The following is a 21,435-nucleotide window of genomic DNA, read 5'->3' on the forward strand; positions in this document are numbered from 1 at the left end:
CTAGGTTATGGCAATTGTGAACAGAGCTGCTATGCACATTTTTGTACAAATCTTTTTATGAGATTTATAGCTTTTTTTTTTTTCTGTTTGAAATTCAAATGACTTATTTAAATTGAAAAAAAAATCTGAAAAAAACAAAACAAAAAAAAATCTGGGGTGCCTGAGTGGCTCAGTCTGTTGAGCATCTGACTCTTGATTTCAGCTCAGGTCATGATCTCAGTGTCATGAAATTGAGCCCAGCAAATAGCTCCATGCTCAGCAGGGAGTCGGCTTGAGATTCTCTCTCACTCCCTCTGCCCCTCTGCTGCTCTCTCTCTCTCTCTCTCTCAAATAAGTCAGTAAAAAAACAAATTGAGGGGATCCCTGGGTGGCTCAGCGGTTTAGCCCCTGCCTTCTGTCCAGGTTGTGATCCTGGAGTTCCAGGATCGAGTCCCACATCAGGCTCCCTGCATGGAGCCTGCTTCTCACTCTGCCTGTGTCTCTGCCTCTCTCTCTCTCTCTCTCTGAGTCTTTCATGAATAAATAAATAAAATATTTAAAAATAAAATAAATTGAATAAATTCTTTTTTTTTTAATTGAAGAAATTCTTAAAACAACATTTAGAGGAGTTCCTGTGGGGCTCAGTCGGTTAAGCATCTGACTTTAGTAGCTCAGGCCATGATCCTGAAGTCCTGGAATCGAGCCCCTGCTCAGTGAGGAATCTGCTTCTCCTTCTCCCTTTGCCCTTCCTCCCCACTTGTGCATGCTCTCTCTCTCTCAAATGAATAAATAAAATCTTTTTTAAAAACAACATATAGAGTCAAAACTCTTTTGCTTTGAAAATCATATTTCTAGGTAAGGCAAATATACTTCTAGGTTAACCAGACCAGATTTGACTTTGGACTTTATTCCTTAAACAACTGTAAAGAATGGAGGAAAAAATTGCTTATTTACAGAAAATATCTACGTATGTACTCAGAGGTACAAATTTGATCGCAGAAGAGACTTAAGTACATATTGCTATCCCAGAAGCAGCTCTCAAAGAGCTGAATTTTATTTTCTTCAATTTTAAGAATGCCTAAGATCCCTCTTCATCCTCGACCTGGAAAGCCAAATAGCACTCCCAATGTCCCATATCAGTGATTTTACACTCTACACCAAGGGGTGCACCTGCAGACATAGTGGTACTGCAGGAGAGAATGAAGTACACTTGCCCCTGTTTTGTAACAGAGTTTTATAAAAAAGTTCAGCTATCGGGATCCCTGGGTGGCGCAGCGGTTTGGCGCCTGCCTTTGGCCCAGGGCGTGATCCTGGAGACCCGGGATCGAATCCCATGTTGGGCTCCCGGTGCATGGAGCCTGCTTCTCCCTCTGCCTGTGTCTCTGCCTCTCTCTCTCTCTCTCTCTCTATCATAAATAAATAAAAATTAAAAAAAATTAAAAAAAAAAAAAGTTCAGCTATCAAAGTGAAAGTTAGCCAAACGGGCTCCTTCATCTCTATGGTAACAGTTTCGTCCTCTTTATTGACATGACTTGTTTATGACAACTGAATATTTCTATTTCTTAGTACTCCACTTGCAGAAAATTTCACTCTGTCTTTTGCACAGGAAATTACAACAGCATCTCCAATATGATGGAGATGTCGCCATGTACATGCAACTTCACCAGACGGTGTCTTTACTCCACAGCTATACTCTTGTTCTGGAATTCCAAGTTGTTCCACATCAAAAGCCATTCACTTCATTTCATTATCCGGAAACTTTTCTTGATTTGGAGCTTTAGATGCTAGTGCCAGGGTGTCCGCATTATCTTCAGCCCTTAATGTAAACGAGATATTCCTTGCACATTTTAGTATTTTGTACATGCTGGTGAGGTTCACGCCACGGCCAAGCTGTGGTAGCAGTGGTGGAGTCAAAGCCCTGGGAGCGCAGGGTGAGCTGCACCAAGGAGCAGGCCGTGGAGGAGTCTGTGTTCTGCAGGTTTACATGGCTCCAAATTTGGTCCCAGCAGGCTTCATTGATGAGATCCATAAATGCTTTCAGCATCTTCCTCAGGACTGAGCCCTGGACCAGGCACACCTGGAACATGATGGCAGAGTTGCAAGGATGCAGCTGCAGGCAGAGATAAGGAGAAAGTTGTAGCCAGCTTGGGTGTCACAGGATAAGAGTGAACGTGCAGAGGCAGGAGTGAAAGCCTGAGACCCAGGAAGATCACTACATGTAAACTTTTTGTTTCTCTTGAGTAAATACCTAAGAATAGAATTGCTGGTTCATAGGGTAGGTGTATGTTTAGTTTTTAGAAAATATTACACTATTTTCCGAAGTGGTTGTACCATTTTACACTTCCAAAAACAATGTACAAGAGTGCCAATTACTACCCATCCTTGCTGACATTTAGTATTGTTAATTTTATTCATGTTAGACATTGTGGTGGGGGTGTAGTGGCATCTCACTGTGGTGATCTCATCGTTTTTAAGAGCTGCATGGCATTCCATGGTATATGTACACGATAACTTTAACGACCATTCCCCTGACAATGGTCATTACAGTTGTTTCTGATTTTCCTAGTACAATGATGCATGGACAAATATCCATTCTTATGGCCAATTTGTAATGTACAGCTTGGCTGGGCTGAACTACACATCCTGTAGAGTGGGCCGTAGGGGAGATTTGGAGGGCAGAAGGAAAATAGATTTTCTAGTTCATACACATCGCTGGTGACCTGCTGACTTACCTCCTTGAGGTGAAGCAGCAGTTGGACCTGCAACTTCTCTACCTTCCCCCAGACCCACCATCAGCTTCTTTGACTCCTGGGCCAAGTGCCTGTCCTTTGCTCTGTGACAAAGGGCCCTGGCTTCTGTAGGACACCTACATCAGCATGACTGGAAGCAAGAAAAACCAGCAAGGGTTCCAGTTCTTACCTGTGGGGTGCTAGCTCTTGCTGGTGGGTTCAGCCTGGTTCTGGTCTCCCCATTTACATCCATCCCTTCCTTCCCCATCGCTTTCCTACATTCCTGTAAAAGAGATTTCCTAGAATAAGAGGTTCTAGGTCAAAGAATATGCATATTTAAAATGCTAACATCCAGGATGCCTGGGTGGCTCAGCAGTTGAGCATCTGCCTTTGGCCCAGGGTGTGATCCAGGGTCCAGGATCAAGTCCTGCATGGGGCTCCGTGAGGGGAGCCTGCTTCTCCCTCAGCCTGTGTCTCTGTGTCTCTCATGAATAAATAAATAAAATATTTAAAATAAAATAAAATGCCGACATCCAGGAGCACCCAGGTGGCTCAGTCAGTTGAGCATCTGCCTTCAGCTCAGGTCACGATCCCAGGGTCCTGAGATGGAGCCCTGGGTCCTTGGGCTCCCTGCTCAGTGGGGAATCTGCTTCTCCCTCTCCCTCTGCCCCTCCCCCCACTCATGTGCGCGCGCGCACGCTCTCTCTCTCTCTCTCTCTCTCTCTCTCTCAAATAAATAAAATCTTAAAAAATATATAGTGCATGAGGGACGCCTTGGGTGGCTCAGCTTTGGGTGCCTGCTTTCGGCTCAGGTCATGATCCCAGGATCGGGAATCGAGCCCTACATGGGGCTCCCTGGGAGGAGCCTGCTTCTCTCTCTGCCGATGTCTCTGCCTCTCTCTCTGTGTCTCTCATAAATAAATAAATAAAATATTTTTTAAAAATAAAATCTTTAAAAAGAAAAAGATTAGGGACACCAGGGTGGCTCAGCAGTTAAGCGTCTGCCTTTGGCTCAGGGCGTGATCCTAAAGTCCAGGGATCGAGTCCCACATCGGGCTCCCTGCTTGGAGCCTGCTTCTCCCTCTGCCTGTGTCTCTGCCTCTTTCTGTGTCTCTCATGAATAAATAAATATTTTTTTTTAAATCACAGCTTTTTTTAAAAAAAGAAAAAGATTATAAATATTTTCCTTTATTTCCCGTTAATCCTTTCATAACTCTGTATCCTTATGTTTAGAATTCCAATCCGCCTAAAGTTTAATGTATAGAATCTAATTTTTTCCAATAAGTTATACAGTTGTCCCAATGATGTTTATAAAGTAAGTTATCTTTACCTTCTGGGTTTAAAAAGCCACTCTTAAAAAAAAAAAAATAAATAAATAAAATAAAAAGCCACTCTTATGAGATATTAAATTTACATATACTCAAGAGCTTCTGGTTGTGATAGAAGCAGGCCCCATGCAGGGAGCCAGATGTGGGACTCGATCTGGGGTCTCCAGGATCACACCCCAGGCCGAAAGCGGCCCCAAACCGCTGGGCCACCAGGGCTGCCCTGTATTATATTTTAGAGCATTAGTTTAATTTTATTTTTTAAGTTTTATTTATTTAAGTAGTCTCTGCACCCAACATGAGGCTCAAACTCACAACCCCAAATCAAGAATCATATACTCTTCCAATGGAACTAGCCCAGCACTCCAACAGCATTAATTTTAAATGGAATAACCTTTTTATTAAAGTTTAATAAGGTACATTTCTTTTTCTGGTGATTCTGGCACCCATTTTTACACTAAAATTAAAATTTATAATTTCAGGATGGCTGAGCAGTTGAGGATCTGCCTTTGGCTCAGGACCTGATCCTGAATTCCTGGGATCAAGTCCCACATCGGGCTCCTTGCATGGAGCCTGCTTCTCCCTCTGCCCGAGTCTCTGCCCCTCTTTCTGTGTCTCTCATGAATAAATAAATAAAAACTCTAAAAAAAAATTTATCATTTCAGCAAAGTAACCTCATACAAAAGCACCAAGAAAATGTTTCCTATTGTCACTACCTCCTATGCAGTCAATCATCTTTGGCTTATTGCCAGAATTGTGTGTTTTCCTACCAGTCTACAGGGAATGAGTTTAAGACTGACATCCCTGGGACGCCTGGGTGTCTCAGTGGTTGAGCATCTGCCTTCAGTTCAGGGCATAATCCTGGAGTCCCGAGATTGAGTCCCACATTGGGACTCTGCAGAGAACCTACTTCTCCCTCCGCCTATGTCTCTGTACTTCTCTCTCTGTGTCTCTCATGAATAAGTCAATAAAATCTTAAAAAAAAAAAAAAAAAAAAGACTGACATTGCTTAGCATGGTTGGGTGTCCTAGAAGCAGATGCTGAGACAGAGTTGGGAATATAAAAGGATTTATAGGGAGTAGCCCATATGAAGGAAAGGAAGTGGAAGCATTAGGAATCTCTGGAGCAGACATTGCCAGTTGGATGAGTCCCATGTTTTGGCCAGGTTTCTTGAAAGCTGAAGTAGCTCAAGGCATTAACAGTTGGAGGCTGTCTGCAAGTTCTTCTTCTTTTTTTTTTTTTTAAGTTTATTTTATTTTATTTGAGAGAGAGTAGAGAGCTAGCATGAGACAGAGAGAGAGCATGACCAAGGGGGAGGGGTACAGGGAGAAGCAGATTCCTTGCTGAACAGGGACCCCAATGACACAGGGATCCATCCCAGGACCCTGGGATCATAACCTGAGCCTAAGGCAGATGCTTAACTGATGGAGCCACCCAGGTGCCCTGTTGGCAAGTTCTTTCATGAGGAGTGATCTCTGTGGCACATCTCTCCCTGTCTGCCATGTCACCTTTCTCAGCTCCATGGTGGTGAGCATAGGTAGGTCTTTTAGTCATTCAACAAACATTGAGTAAGCACCTCCTATATACCGGGCACTGAGCTAGCTACTTAGTGCTACAGAGATGACCAGAATATTTTCAATGAACTCCTTTGCTCAAATGAGGCTCAGTCCCTGCAGAGGTAGCTCACTATCCAACAGAAGAAAACCCAGCACTACTTGTGGGGTAATTTTTAAATTCATGAACTTTTGCTCATCCATAATATAAGATGAAACATGCTAAATGCAAAATATTCAAAAGCTCTGGCACAAGATTTGGCAAATAGCAGGCATTGAACAAGTATTATTGACTGAAAGCCTATGAGAATTCAGAGGAAAAATCATTTTTTACTAGGGAGCAGATTTGTTTGTCATCTATCAATCAGTCAATAATAAAATCTTAAAAATAAGTTAAAATCTATTTGCTGACACAAAGATTCAATAAAACAAAGTAGACAAAGATTATCTTTACAATAAAGTTCTCCCATCCTCCTGCCTCCCCCCAAGCCCTCCCACCCATAATTTTCTTTTCTTCCTCTCACCATCATTGAAACTCATTCCCTGACTCGGAATGTCAATCTCATTATTTCACTCTAACACCTCACACTGACTTAAGAGTGACTTTTAAATTTCTGCAAAATTTCTTGAAAACCGAAGGTGTTCAAACACAAATCTGTGACTGATAGAGGGGCAGGATCAGTACCCTTGCCAACCACCAGTACTGTCACCAACATCACTTCTTCCCATCCTTCCAAAATGAGAAATCTTTAGAAATGAGAAATCGTGTATGTGCAGGGGTGCCTGAGTGTCTCAATCAATTAAACGTCTGCCTTCGGTGCAGGTCATGATCCCAGGGTCAAAAAATGTTTCCTTAGAGGTGTGCATGTGGTGGTTTCCCAGGGAGGTGGCTGCTGGGGCCGGGGCGGGGGGGTGGTGATCACTGAGGAGTGAGTCTGCTGGTGATGTACCCATGTTACAGTATTGGCATAGGGGAAAAGAGACAAATCAGTCTAATCTCTGTGGTCACTCTTCCAATGACCTTCACTGAAGTGTACCCCACATAATAAAACTCAGCCAACAGCTGGCGGAAGCTGAGGAGGCACGTGGACTCACAGTAAGGCCCACCCTGTGCTAACGTCCACAGTGACCTCTTAAAGGAAAGAGGAGAGGGACTGACTATCTCAGAGGTTGTACAGGAAAAAGTTGGCTTCCCCACCGTGCTGTGCTTTGGCACTCAGCAAACTGTAGTAAAGCGCCTCTTTGTCTGTAGTTCCCATCAGACCATTCGGGGGCAGGGCTGTATCTCTTTTAGTCATGCATCCCCAGCACCCAGAGGGACTCAGTTAACATTAGAAGAAAGAACACTATTGAGGGCCCACTATGCAAAAAATAAGGTAGGGTTCCTGCCCTCATGGAGCAAGAGTTTAGAGCACAGGCAGCCTCCTGGGACTGGGTCATAAAAGAAAGTTTCACCATGGTGGAGAAATGTATATATATGGGTGGGTGGAGTGAGCAAGAGATAAACCAGCAGAAGAAAATGCAAGCAAATGCAACATGAAAACAAATGGCATTTTCAGGGAGTATTCCAGAAGATGCCAGTGAGAGGGTGAGATCACTTTGAAGATGATGCCAGTTTGGCTGCATTAGCAAGAGTATGACTTCCTTGAGTTAATTTTTTTTTTTTAAGATTTTATTTATTTATTCATGATAGTCACGGGGGATGGGGGGGCAGAGACACAGGCAGAGAGAGGAGCAGGCTCCATGCACCGGAAGCCCGACGTGGGATTCGATCCCGGGTCTCCAGGATCGCGCCCTGGGCCAAAGGCAGGTGCCAAACCGCTGCACCACCCAGGGATCCCGAGTTAATATTTTTAACTTTAACTTTTCATTACGATTGTTTTAAAATTTTTTTAAAGTCCGATCATTTTTTTTTAAAGATTTTGTTTATTTATTCATAGAGATACAGAGAGAGAGAGAGAGGCAGAGACACAGACAGAGGGAGAAGCAGGCTCCATGCAGGGGGCCCCACGCGGGACTCGATCCCCGGTCTCCAGGATCACACTCCGGGCTGCAGGCAGCGCCAAACCACTGGACCACCGGGGCTGCCCAAAAGTCTGATCATTTTAAGTGATATATCCTACTTGGTGGAAGTATTCTACTATTTATTTGATGATAGCTTCTTATAGCTGGAAACACTACCCTTACTTCCCCCCCCTACTCCCCCGGATCTGGGGACACCTGGCTGGCTCAGTTGGAAGAGCATGTGACTCCCAATCTGGGATTATGAGTTCAAGCCCCATGTTGGGTGTAGAAATTACTTAAAAATATAATCTTAAGGGCAGCCCCGGTGGCCCAGTGGTTTAGCGCTGCCTTCGGCCCAGAGCGTAATCCTGGAGTCCCGGGATCAAGTCCCACATGGGGCTCCCCTCATGGAGCCTGCTTCTCCCTCTGCCTGTGTCTCTGCCTCTCTCTCTCTCTCTCTCTCTCTCTGACTATCATAAAAAAAAAAAAAAATCATGATCTAGATCTGCACTATCTGATATGGTAGTCTCTAGCCACATGTGGCTACCAAGTGCTTGAAATGTGGCCAATCCAAGTTAAAAATGACTTAGAAGTGCGAGGCATCTACCAATTCCTAAAACTTAGTACAAAGAAAGTAAAATATCTGATTAATAATTTCTTTTTTTTCTAAAGATTTTATTTATTTATTCATAAGAGACACAGAGAGAGGCAGAGACATAGACAGAGAGGAACAGGCCCCAGTAGGGCCTGACATGGGACTTCATCCTGGGTCTTGATCCTGGGTCTCTGAGACCACGCCCTCAGCTGAAGGCAGATGCTCAACCACTGAGCTACCCAGGCATCTCTCATTAATAATTTCTTATATTGATTATATGTTGAGATTGTATTTTAACATACTAAGTTAAAATATTAAATGAATTATACCAATATATATCAAATTTATTTTTTTTAATATTTTATTTATTTATTCATGACAGACTCAGAGAGAGAGAGAGAGAGGCAGAGACACAGGCAGAGGGAGAAGCAGGCTCCATGCAGGGAGCCCGACGTGGGACTCGATCCCGGGTCTCCAGGATCAGGCCCTGGGTGGAAAGCGGCACTAAACCGCTGAGCCACCCGGGCTGCCCTATATCAATTTTAGTATCAATAATATTTCATTGTTTTCCTTTTAAAATTAAGCTATTAGAAATTGAATTTTTTTATTTTTTAATTAACATACAGTAAAATTCACTCTTTCTGGTGTACAGTTATATGAGCTTTGACAAAGGCATAGAGTCATGGAATAGTACCACAATCAAGATACTTAACAATTCTCTCACCCCACAGAAAAACTCCCTTATGCTCAACCTTAGTAGGGAACCTTCCCACCCCCCCATCTCCTGGCAACCACTGATCTGTTATCTGTCCTTAAAATTTTTTTTCCAGAATCACATACAAATGGAATCCTATACTATGTAGTCTGTATGTGTGTGTGAAAATATGTATATAACATAAAATTTACCATTTTAGCCATTAGGTGTAATTTTTTGAGTCAGGTTTCTCTCAATATAATGCATTTGAGATTCATCCATGTTGTCGCATGCAACAGCAGGTCCTTCTTTTTTTTTTTTTTTTTTTTTTAAGATTTTATTTATTTACTCATGAGAGACACACAGAGAGAGAGACAGGCAGAGACACAGACAGAGGGAGAAGCAGGCTTCATGCGGGGGAGCCCAACGCGGACTCGATCCCGGGTCTCCAGGATCACGCCCCGGGCTGATGGCAGCGCTACACTGATGAGTCACCCGGGCTGCCCAGGTCCTTCCTTTTTTATTGCTGAGAAATACTCCATTGTATGGATACACTACCCATTTATCTATCCATAAAACAAATAACATTTGAATCAATTCCATTTTGGGGCATTTATGAAAAAAAACTGCTAGAGATATTCACATACGGATTTTTGCTTCAACTTAAGTTTTCATTTCTCTTAGGTAAATACTTAAGAGTATTCATTTAGAGATAAATATATGGGAGGATTTCTGGGTCATATGCTAGGTGTGCTTTCTGCTTTACAAAATACTGCCAAACTGTTTGCCAAAGTAGCTGTGTCATTTTGCATTCCCATCAGCAACATATGAGAGTTCCAGTGCTCTGTATCCTTGCCAGTGCTTGGTATACCGGGTTGTAGTTTGGTTTGGGTTTTTGGTTTTGGTTTGATTCTTTCTAATAGGTGTGTGATGTGGTTTTACTTTGTGTTGTGCTTTTAATTTGCATCTCCCTGATGACTAATGATATTGAGCATCTTTTCCTGTGCCTCTTTGCCATCCATATATCTTCTTTGCTGAAGTTCAAATCTTTTGCTCATCTTAAACTGAATTGTGTCTGGTGCTTTTCCAAAATTATTTTTCAAAGAAAGCTTTTGCCCTGCCTCCAGTCTATAGCAACATCTCCACGTTGAGATTTTTTTTTTTTAAAGATTTTATCCATTTATAAATGAGAGACAAGAGAGAGAGGCAGAGACATAGGTAGAGGGAGAAGCAGGCTCCCCGTAGGGAGCCCAATGCAGGACCCAATCCCAGGACCCCAGGATGATGCCCCAAGCCGAAGGCAGATGCTCTACCCCTGAACCATCCAGGTGTCCCTCCATATTGAGATATTATAAGGTGTTGCCACTTTCTTTTTTGTGTGTTTTAAAGCATGCAAAAGACTACCTTTAATCAACAGCATGGAATTCCTTCAATCCAATTACTCCTCCCAAAAACTATCTTTTAATTAATTGGTTGCTGACAAGCCCTTGCTAAAAGCCAGGTTGATATGATTTTTCAGAGGGTCAAAAGAGTGTGCTAATCATTTGTTCTTCTAGATTTTATAAGTTCTGTCTCTGAATCAAGCTACACACTTAGACAATATAAGTTTATGACTTATTGTTGTGTACTTGCATTTTATTGATGGTCCGTATTTGAAGCAGCCCTTGTGAATTCTATAAAACTGCTGATAAAAAAGTTGCCCGTTGTATTTTTCAATATCACTTATAAAACCAACTGTTTAATAAATTCCTATTTGAGTTTAGTGCCAGAAAAACTTCCTGTCTCCTGACAGTCATCTTTCCTATTATGATACAATGAGAACTGTGACATTTAGCAACCTTATGCTTCTACATTTGGCTGCTAGAAAACTTGCACAATATTTAATATTCAAGGGCACCTGGGTGGCTCAGTGGTTGAGCGTCTACCTTTGGCTCAGATTGTGATCCTGGGATTCTGTGATGGAGTCCCGCATCAGGCTCCCCACAGGGAGCCTGCCTCTCCCTCTGCCTATATCTCTGCCTTTCTCTCTGTGTCTCTCATGAATAAATAAAACTTTAAAAAATTATTTTAAAAATTTAATATTCATTATACTAATTACCTTTACCCTTCACCCTTCATTATCCCTTTGCTCTCCATGGCTTTTATTGTTTATATTTACTTAACATATATAAAGCTCTTTATTGAGAGGGTAGAGTTCTGGTTAGTATTGCTTCATGACACCCATCTCAAATGTAGTGGTATAAAACAACCACTTTGGAAGCACCTGGATGGTTCAGTCAGTTAAGCGATGGACTCTTGATTTTGGCTCAGGTCATGATCCCAAGGTCCTGGGATCAAGCCCTGCATTGGGCTCTACACTCAGCATGGAGTCTGCTTGACATTCTACCCCCCTTCTGCCCCTCCCCACTCCACCCTCACACTCTCTAAATAAATGAATGAATAAATAACATTTTATTTTTAAAAAAATATTTTATTTATTAATTCATGAGAGACACAGAGAGAGGCAGAGACACAGGCAGTAGAAGCAAACTCCATGCAGAGAGCCCGACATGGGACTCCATCCCTTGTCTGCAGGATCACACCCTAAGCTGAAGGCAGGCCCTAAACTGCTGAGCCACCCAGGCTATCATAAATAACATTTTTTTAAAAAACACTTTATTATGCTGACATTCTGTGCCTTAGGAATTCTGAGCACAGTGGGGGCTGCTCTTCTCTGCTCCACCCTATCCTTAGGTCAGCCAGTGACTAACAGCTGGGAGCTAGAAGGGCTGGGGCTGCAGAAGTCACTCTAAAGTGACTTCTTCACTCACATGGCTGAGCCTGGGCTGGAAAGGCTAAAGGCTGGGCTCAACTGAAACTGTCATGTAGAGTACCCATACATGGCCTCTCCACCTGGCTTGGCTTTTTACAGCGCAGGGGCTAGGCTTGAGGGGGGGGGGGGGAAGCAAACCCAGAGGGCATTTCCCAAGAATCAGCACTCCTAAACAGCTGGGGGGAAAGTGCATGGCCTTTCCTAGCCTCAGAAATCACACAGCGTCACTTTTGCCATAAGCTAGGGTGTAGCAGTCACAAGCCCACCCAGATTCAAGGACAGACTCCAAAGACCCATCTCTTTTTTTTTTTTTTTAAGAATTTATTTTTTTATTCATGAGAGACACAGAGATAGAGAGAGAGGCAGAGACACAGGCAGAGGGAGAAGCACGCTCCATGCAGGGAGCCAGACATGGGACTTGATCCCAGGTCCCCGGGATCACACCCTGGGGCTGAAGGCAGAGCTAAACAGCTGAGCCACTGGGGCTGCCCAAAGACCCATCTCTTGATGGGAAAAGTATTAAAATCATTTCCTCCACTTTCAGAAACTACAGACATAAATAATAAAAAATAATAAAGTCACAACTGCTTTTGCATCAAAGAGATCTAAAGAGGCAGTGTCTCAGCATTTATCCCTGCTCAGACCACATGGTTGGGGGCTGGAGGGGTGTTGAGGTAAGAGAGGCCTCTCCAGCTACTTACAATGTTCCCACACTTGTTATGGCGCCATTTAAAAAAATTCACCAAAGTTTCTGCAAAGCTAAGAGGAAAAGTTAGCTAAAATTAGATATATTACTAATTTGGTAGCAACAAGATTATTTTGGCCACCAATAACTTTTTAAAAGGGCATTTAAAAAACTATTATTTTAGCCATGAAAGATTAATGGAAGACATCCTTCTTTTCAGTGACTAGCAAGAAGATACCTTTTCCACTGAATTGGAAATAATAAATTCTGCAGCTACCTGAAAACTGACATGTCCAAAACCATCCCTCTTCCACTTCTTTCTCCTATTCCCTTCCCTTCTTGGATTCTTTGGAAGAAATTCCTTTATTTTTTTTTTTTAAGATTTTATTTATTTATTCATGAGAGACACAGAGAGAGAGGCAGAGACAGACAGAGGGAGAAGCAGGCATCCTGTATGGAGCCTGATGCGGGACCGATTCGGGATCCAGGGATCATGCTCTGATCCAAAGGCAGACACCCAACCGCTGAGCCACCCAGGCATCCCGAAGAAATTCCTTTATTAAGCACCTAAAATGCGCTAAGTATTGTCACTCCCATAATGTTTCAAAGCACAGATTTAGCAGCCAATTTAATAATGTAATTAAGATATAATATTTCAGGGGTTGGCAAATTTCTGGGAAGGGCCAAATATTTTATGTTTTGTAGCCAATATATTCTCTTTTATAACTAACCCTGCTGTTGAAGCAAAAAGTAGCTATAGGCATATACATGAATATGCATGACTATGTTCCAATGAGACTTAATTTATGGACATTTACATATGAATTTCATATAATTTTCACAAGTCACAAAATATTTTTCTTCTGATTTTGTTTCAACCATTTAAAATTTAAAGACCAGGGCACCTGGGTGGCTCAATTAGTTAAGCATCTACCTTCAGCTCAGGTCATAATCCCAGGGTCCTGGGAACAGACTCCACATCAGGCTCCCTGCTCAGTGGGGACTCTGCTTCTCCTTCTCACTTTCCTTCTGTGCTCTCTCTCACAAATAAATAAATAAAAATCTTAAAATGAAATAAAATTTAAAATTTTAGAGGCGGGGATCCCTGGGTGGCGCAGCGGTTTAGCGCCTGCCTTTGGCCCAGGGTGCAATCCTGGAGACCTGGGATTGAATCCCACATCGGGCTCCCGGTGCATGGAGCCTGCTTCTCCCTCTGCCTGTGTCTCTGCCTTTCTCTCTCTCTCTCTCTGTGACTATCATAAAATAAATAAATTAATTAAAAAAATTTTTTAAATAAAATTTTAGAGGCACCTGAATGACTCAGTGGGTAGAGAATGTGACTCTTGATCTCAAAATTGTGAGTTAGAGCCCCACGTTGAGGGTAGAGTTTACTTTTAAAAAATTTATTAAAAGGGATCCCTGGGTGGCTCAGCGGTTAAGCATCTGCCTTTGGCCCAGGGTGTGATCCTGGAGTCACAGGATCGAGTCACAGGATCGAGTCACAGGATGGAGTCACAGGATGGAGTCACAGGATCAAGTCACCGGGATCAAGTCCCGGCATGGAGTCCCACGTCAGGCTCCTTGCATGGAGCCTGCTTCTCCCTCTGCCTGTGTCTCTGCCTCTCTTTCTCTCTCATGAATAAGTAAAAATTAAAATTAAAAATAAATAAAAATGTTAAAACCACTTTAGTGGATTTCAGGCAGTGGACCAGGTTTAGCCTGTGGGCTGTGATTTGTCTACCTATACAAAATTGAGTGAAAAAACAGGGTGCAGAATTGTATTTATAGTATGATTTCCCTTAACTCAAAAAACAAGACTGACACATAATGAAAAAGCTAAAAGTAGGGGTGGCTGGGTGGCTCAGTCCGTTGAGCGTCTGACTCTTGGTTTTGGCTCAGGTCATGGTCTCAGGGTTGTGAGATCAAGCCCCAAGTGGAGCCTCCTCACTGATGGTGGAATCTACTTTTCTCCTTCTTCCTTGCCCTCTGCCCCTCCCCCTACTCGCAAAAACTCTAAAATAAGTAAATCCTAAAAAAAAAAAAAAAAGAAAGAAAAAAGAAAAAGAAAATACCATGCTCAAGAAAGAAAGAAGAAAGGGCTAAAAGTATATCTACAAAATGTGGTTGTATTTTTATGCTGAATTATGGTTGATATTCCTCTTTTTGGTATTTCAAATTTTATGGAAGGGATTATTTTTCTTTAGCGATAGAAATAACATTTTTTCAAAGAATAAATGTGGCAGTATTCATCTCAACACCATATATACCAAAAAGGAGAAAATTACAGGCATACCTCTGTTTATTGCATTCTACTTTATTGCACTCTACTTTATTGACTGCATTTGTTACAGATCGAAGGTTTTGGGCAATACTGCTTTGATCAAGTCTATCCTGACACTTTTCTAGCAGCATTTGCTTACCTTGTGTCTCTGTCACATTTTGGTAATTCTTGCAATATTTTCAGACTTCCATTATTATATTTGTTATTGTGATCTATGATTAGTGATTAGACTTGCTGAAAGAGCAGATGACAATTAGCATTTCTTTTTTCTTTTCTTTTCTTTAAGATTTTATTTGTTTATTCATGAGAGACACAGAGAGAGAGAGAGACAAACGCAGAGGCACAGGCAGAGGGAGAAGCAGGATCCATGTAGGGAGCCTGATGTGGGACTTGATCCCAGGTCTCCAGGATCACGCCCTCAGCTGAAGGCAGACGCTCAACCGCTGAGCCACTAAGGCATCCCACCATTAGCATTTCTTAGCAACAAAGTATTGTACATTTTTAGACATGCTATTGCACACTTAATAGACTAAAACATAGCATCAACATAATTTTTATAAGCACTGGGAAACCAAAAACTTCATTTAACTTCCTTTATTGTGATATTCGATTTATTGTGGTGGTCTAGAATTGAACCCACAGTATCTCCATGGTATGCCTGTAGAATGAACCCTGTAGTGTTGGACTGGTTTTGGAGCTAAGTATATATGTCAATCTATAACTGTCTATTTGTATCTAGATGTCAATCTTGCTATCATACTATGTATGGAAAGGTCCACTGAGAGGGCATGAAGGCAGCAACATTTCAAAAGCAATGAGCACACCCAGAGAGCAGATTTTGGTTTCTAAAGTGGAAAAAACCACTAAAACAACCAAGGTTCCTTGGAGAAGTATCTCATTCCAGGACTGGGGCAAGGATAAACTACAAGATAAGCCTGGAACATCTTGTGAGAGAAAGTAACCACAGGGACATGTCAAATGGACACAAAAGCTGGCTTAAATGGGCTTCCACCCGCCGTATATGGGACAATTGGAGCATTAAAATAAATGATAGCAACAGATTCTAGCCCAACAGACAAAACAGGAAACCATGAATCCCTATGATAGAAAAAATAGGGTCAGCCTGGGTGGCTCAGGGGTTTAGCGCCACCTTCGGCCCAAGGCCTGATCCTGGAGACCTGGGATGGAGTCCCACGTAGGGCTCCCTATGGAGCCTGCTTCTGCCTCTGCCTGAGTCTTTGCCTCTCTTTGTGTCTCTCTCTCTGTATCTCATGAATAAATAAGTAAAATCTTTAAAAATAAATAAAAGAATGAATATTAAAAGGTTTGATGAGAAATGGGGGACTTCTGTTGTTTCAAGGTAGCTTCCTATATAACACTTTATGTAAAGGAAAAAAGGTGTCCTTTTACAAGGGGAAGCATGTGGGACATGCTTCTTAATCAAGAATCAAAGAGAAGGGGGTGGGGGAGAGAGAAGAGGGACGCCGGGGGGGGGGGGGGGGGGGCTCAGTGGTGGAGCATCTGCCTTGAGCTTAAGTCATGACCCCAGGGTCCTGGGATCGGGTCCCACCTCGAACTCCCTGCATGGAGCCTGCTTCTCCCTCTGTCTGTGTCTCTGCCTCTCTGTCTCTCATGAGCAAATAAAATCTTAAAACAAGAAAGAATCGGGGATCCCTGGGTGGCGCAGCGGTTTAGCGCCTGCCTTTGGCCCAGGGCACGATCCTGGAGACCCGGGATTGAATCCCACGTCGGGCTCCCGGTGCATGGAGCCCGCTTCTCCCTCTGGCTGTGTCTCTGCCTCTCTCTCTCTCTCCCCCGTCGTGTGTGACGATCATAAATAAATTAAAAAAAAAAAAAAAAAAAAGAATCAAAGAGCAAAGCATCAGTAAGGAGACAAAATATTGACTAAGCCGAAATTGAGCGCCACCTGACAGCGGCGGTGAGAAGGCCGCAGCAGGTCGCTCTTGCGGGAGTCCGGCCAGAGAAGCCCGGAGCCGGTGCAGAATCGCCACACAAAACCACACAGAAGCGCAGGCTCCTCCTCAGCCAGGCCCCGGCCCCCGCCGCGCAGCCCGGGCCCGCCGGCCGCCGACCCTCCGCCAGTCCGCCGCGCCCGACGGCTCCACACACGCCGGGCGCCGGCCCCGCGCCGCCTTCCCGCCTTCCCGCCGCCGCCGCCAGGAGGCTCCGCGCGCCTTCCCGCCTTTCCCCGCGCCGGGCTCGGGCCGGGCCGGGCGAGGCGGGCGCGGGCGGCGACGGCGCGGCCATTGTCCCGCAGCCCCTCCCGGGCGCGCAGGAGGCGCTGGCCGCGGGGAGGGGCGGCCGCGGGCTCCCGAGCCGGTGCGCCCCGGCGCCGCCCGCCGCTCGCGCCCGCCTTTGTGGCCGTGCCCAGCCCCTCGGAGCCGGCGCGCCGCCGCCGCCTCTGCCGCCGCCTCTGCGCCCGGGGCTGCAAATGGCGCCCGGCCGCCTCTGCGCGTCCCGCCGCCTGCCCGGCCCGGGGACGTCTGGGGGCGCCGCGCCCGGGCCGCATCCCGCCGCCGCCCGCAGACACCGCCCCGCCCCCCGCCCTCCGCCGGGAACACCTCCGGGAGCCCCAGAAACACGAAGCAAACAGACTCTTTAAAAAAAAAGATTGTGGCGAAATACACATAACCTAAAGCCTATCATTTTAAGGACAACCCTGTGGTATTAAATACATTCAGTGTTGTGCAGCCGTCACCACGACTTCGTTCCAGAGCCTTTTCCTTGCGTGGAAGGGAAACCTGCACCCGTTAGCAGTCATTGCCCCGCCCCACCCAGCCCTCGCTCTGCTTCGTGTCTGTGTGGATTTGTCTATTAGGGACATTTTATGTAAGTGGAATTCTACAATATGATGTCCTTCGTGACTGGCTTCTCTCACCTGGCATAATGTTTTCGAGATTTATCCATGCACAGGGGGAGGTGGGTGGGGTGGATGGGATAACTGGGTGACGGGCACTAAGGAGGGCACTTGACGGGAATGAGCACTGGGTGTTATATGTTGGCAAATTGAATTAAAAAGGGGGGGGGGGGCAGCCCGGGTGGCTCAGCGGTTTAGCGCCACCTTCAGCCCAGGGCGTGATCCTGGGGTCCCGGGATCGAGTCCCATGTCGGGCTCCCTGCATGGAGCCTGCTTCTCCCTCTGCCTGTGTTTCTGCCTCTCTGTGTGTGTGTGTCATGAAAAAAATAAATTTAAAAATCTTAAAAAAAAAAAAAAGATTCATTCATGCAGTAGAAAGGTAAGAGAACTTCATTCTTTTTAATGGGTGAAGAATATCCCAGTCCATGCATGTATCACATTTTATCCATTCATCAGTTGATGAACATTTGGGTGTCTCCACTTTTTTGGCTATTGTGAATAGAGCTCCTATGTTTGTTTGCATTTTGGGTACAGTTTTTTTGTTTGAACACCTGTTTTCAAATTCAGCTCTTTTGGGTATGTATAACTGAATAGACTTCTTCTGCTCTTCTACTAATGGAAAACTGTACAGCCACCAGCAATTTTCTCCCCGTTGATTCTAGGAACTCCTGGAGGTATACAATGCATGCTCCGGTAAAATTTCCTGTCTGCCTTGATTTTTTTTATATAGGAGACAAGTAGGTCAATATTCCTGCCCTATCCAGGGCCCCTCCTCAGGGCATCTGTCCCCCATACCATCACCCAGCCACAGCTTCCAAATAACACACCCCCATCCCACCCTAACCTCTTGGTCAGAGCTCTCTGCTAACTGACCCAAGGTGCAATGTGATCCCGGACAACCCAGCTTTTGCTGGACAGAAATGGTGGTGTTTTCCTTCGGAGGATTTTACCTAAAGGACAAAGCAGTGGTCAGGTCAGAGGTGGGGCAGCCATTTAGGGCTTGATGAGTGGGCAGAAGAAAGCTCATCTACTAAGAGTGTCTGGGGGACTTCACACTGGCAGAGAGAAGCAACCAAGGAGCATGGACAAGGATGTGGGAAGTCAGGAGCAGTCTCAGTCCTTACTTGTTAATTCCAGAGGATCTACTGATTTTCTCACCTAGGATGCTCATAAAATCCCTTATTTTAATATTGAAACAATTCCTTTTAAAATGGCTCTCAAGGGATGCCTGGGTAACTCAGTGGTTGAGCATCTTCCTTTGGCTCAGGTCGTGATCAGGGTCCTGGGATCGAGTCCTTCACCCAGCTCACTTCTCCCTCTGCCTATGTCTCTGCATCTGTCTGTCTGTCTCTCAGGAATAAATAAATAAAATCTTTTTAAAAATTGGCTCTCAAGGGGATTCCTGGGTGGCTCAGCGGTTTGGCGCCTGCCTTTGGCCCAGGGCGCGATCCTGGAGTCCCGGGATCGAGTCCCGCGTCGGGCTCCCGGCATGGAGCCTGCTTCTTCCTCCTCCTGTGTCTCTGCCTCTCTCTCTCTCTGTATCTATCATAAATAAATAAATAAATCTTTTAAAAAAATAAAAATTGGCTCTCAAACTTTAGTTTGCATCATAATCCCCCTGGAATGATGCTGATGCTGTTGGTTCTGAGACCACACATTGAGAACCATTACCTTCAGCTTGTTGAGTGTCTATTCCTTGAAGCCAAGAGCACATTAACATGGTGCTATGATGTCGCTGCTGAGTCTGTAGGTGCTTGGAAAAGGTGAAATCCTAGCTCCCTGCAATGCTCACCAATAGAGTCCATCCACCTGGGTTTAACCTCTCTTGTCTTAGCTGTGTTAAAGATACATGGAACATGGAGGATGTGCAGAGTTGTGAAAAGCAGGGCAGTCAATGCTCCTACCCTCCAGCTCTGCCTCATGCTTTTGGCAGGTGTTCAAAGCAGTGCAGTCTGAGCTCCCAGCATCTCACCAATATTTAAGATCATGCTCCTTTAATTTCTGCCTATAGCTCTCACACTGAAGGCTCAGACATACTTCCCGGGAGCCCAGCCAAGTGACCATCTTATCTCCTGGTCAGATATTTCCAGAGATTTCCCCCAAAGAACTTCATACAGAGCAGCTGCATCCTTTCCTTGACCCTCATACATATTAGAAGTATTTAAATCTCAGTGATGCTCACAGATTGGTCCATACGTACCAGATTGATTTAATTCTAGTGACACTCACCTCATTGGTGGCACCTACCCACATACCCTATATGAGGAATAACGGATCTCTTGTCCCAACCACTATTCTAGATCACTGGCAGGCAAACTTTCTGTAAAGTGCCAGACAGTAACTATTTGGGGCTTTGCAGATGAAAGATATCTGTCACAACCACTCAACTTTGCTGTGTAGCTCAAAAGCTGGCATATACAATGTGGAAAGGAATGGAATGGGTGTGCCGATATTCCAATAAAATTGTATTTGCAAAAAATAGGCAGCAAGCAGAATTTGGTCCAACTTCTGTTTTGGATAGTCTTTTTTCCCCCTCATTATTAAATAAAGTTAATGAGCCTTCAAACAGATGGAAAGTGTATTTAGTGTTAGCAGTTCTATATTGTTATGGGGACTCTAAAAAAATCTATAGGTTTTCTCCAGAGCTGGCAGTAAGCCCAGCCAATCTTAAAAAAGCTCAGCCTCAACATTTTCAAAAACTGTAAAATTATATCAATGTATAGCTAAAATTGAACCAACTTCCTATCCTTAAAAGATAAATATTTGACACTTGTTTAAGCAGAAATAATTTTGAAACAAAAATATGCATATATGTCTTAAAGGTTTATATTAAAAATGGAATGTTGAGACAACAGAAATGAGAACTTAGATCTATATGACATAGATTATATCCACCAGTTTATTACTTTATACTCTCTTATTTTTAGTTCTTTATATATAAAAAGTAAAAGTTGCAAAACAACACACAACCTGGACAACAATGAATCATATAAACAGACTTGGTACATAGCCACTTTAACATAGAGACCAACTCAGCTCCAAAAAAGCAGAAAGTTTCCCATGCCTTAAAAAAAGATGTATCAGTTGCTATTGTTTTAGTGGTCAGAACCATTTCCAACATCATCATCTCTCTCTTTAAAAAAATTTTTTTTTCTTTTTGATAGCAGTTTTGACAGGGGCCTTTGTAAGAGGAATTAATCCACTTGGGGACTTGGCAGTTTCCAAGTTTTCTATTTTCCTTCTAAGTGTTCTTGCAAAGTGTGTGACCATAGAGCTCAGGACTTAGAATGGTTGTGTCTTTTCTGATTTTTCTGGTCTGCTGTTAGCTTTGGCTTATATTGCATTCTGTGTTACCTACTCATCAAGTAGTAGCTAGTCTTCCTTCACAGACTCTAAATGTCCTGGCTTAGGATTCTCTGCCCAGAAATTGTCTCATTTAAGGAAGTAATCGGTCCTAACACCATAGGACAGAAAGGTGTAAAAAGATGTTTGATGGGAGCTGCTTCTGTTTAGAGCTCTATTTAATAGCTTTCTATTTCTATCTAATATCTTATTCATAGAATTCCTCATTTCACATTAAATAATGGCACTGAGAAAAACAGTTAACTAACTTTAAATTATAAAGGATTATTAACTCATTCATAGGAGGGGATCAATCCTCAATTCATTTCATTCATTCTGAAACTTCCTTAACTTTTTTAACCTTAGCCATTCCAAAATTCCCAGTTATCTGACTTAGGTCAATTTTAAGTTCTCAAGGTACAGAAACTAGTTAAATTGCATTGGTTTCCAAAGACAAAATGAGCAATACAGAAGAAGAAGAAAAAGATTTTTTCTTGGGGTGCCTGTGTAGCCAGCTGGTTAAGCATATGACTCTTGGTTTCAGCTCATGTCATGATC

At 43.7% G+C, this 21,435-nt stretch overlaps 1 pseudogene; it reads right to left on the reverse strand.

Moving 5' to 3' along the window:
* Nucleotides 1-480: 480 nt before the first annotated feature.
* On the reverse strand, nt 481-2,986 carry LOC100684271 (annotated as a pseudogene).
* Nucleotides 2,987-21,435: the final 18,449 nt, after the last annotated feature.

This window comes from Canis lupus, chromosome 2 (assembly GCF_011100685.1).
Source record: "Canis lupus familiaris isolate Mischka breed German Shepherd chromosome 2, alternate assembly UU_Cfam_GSD_1.0, whole genome shotgun sequence".
NCBI lineage: Eukaryota > Metazoa > Chordata > Mammalia > Carnivora > Canidae > Canis > Canis lupus.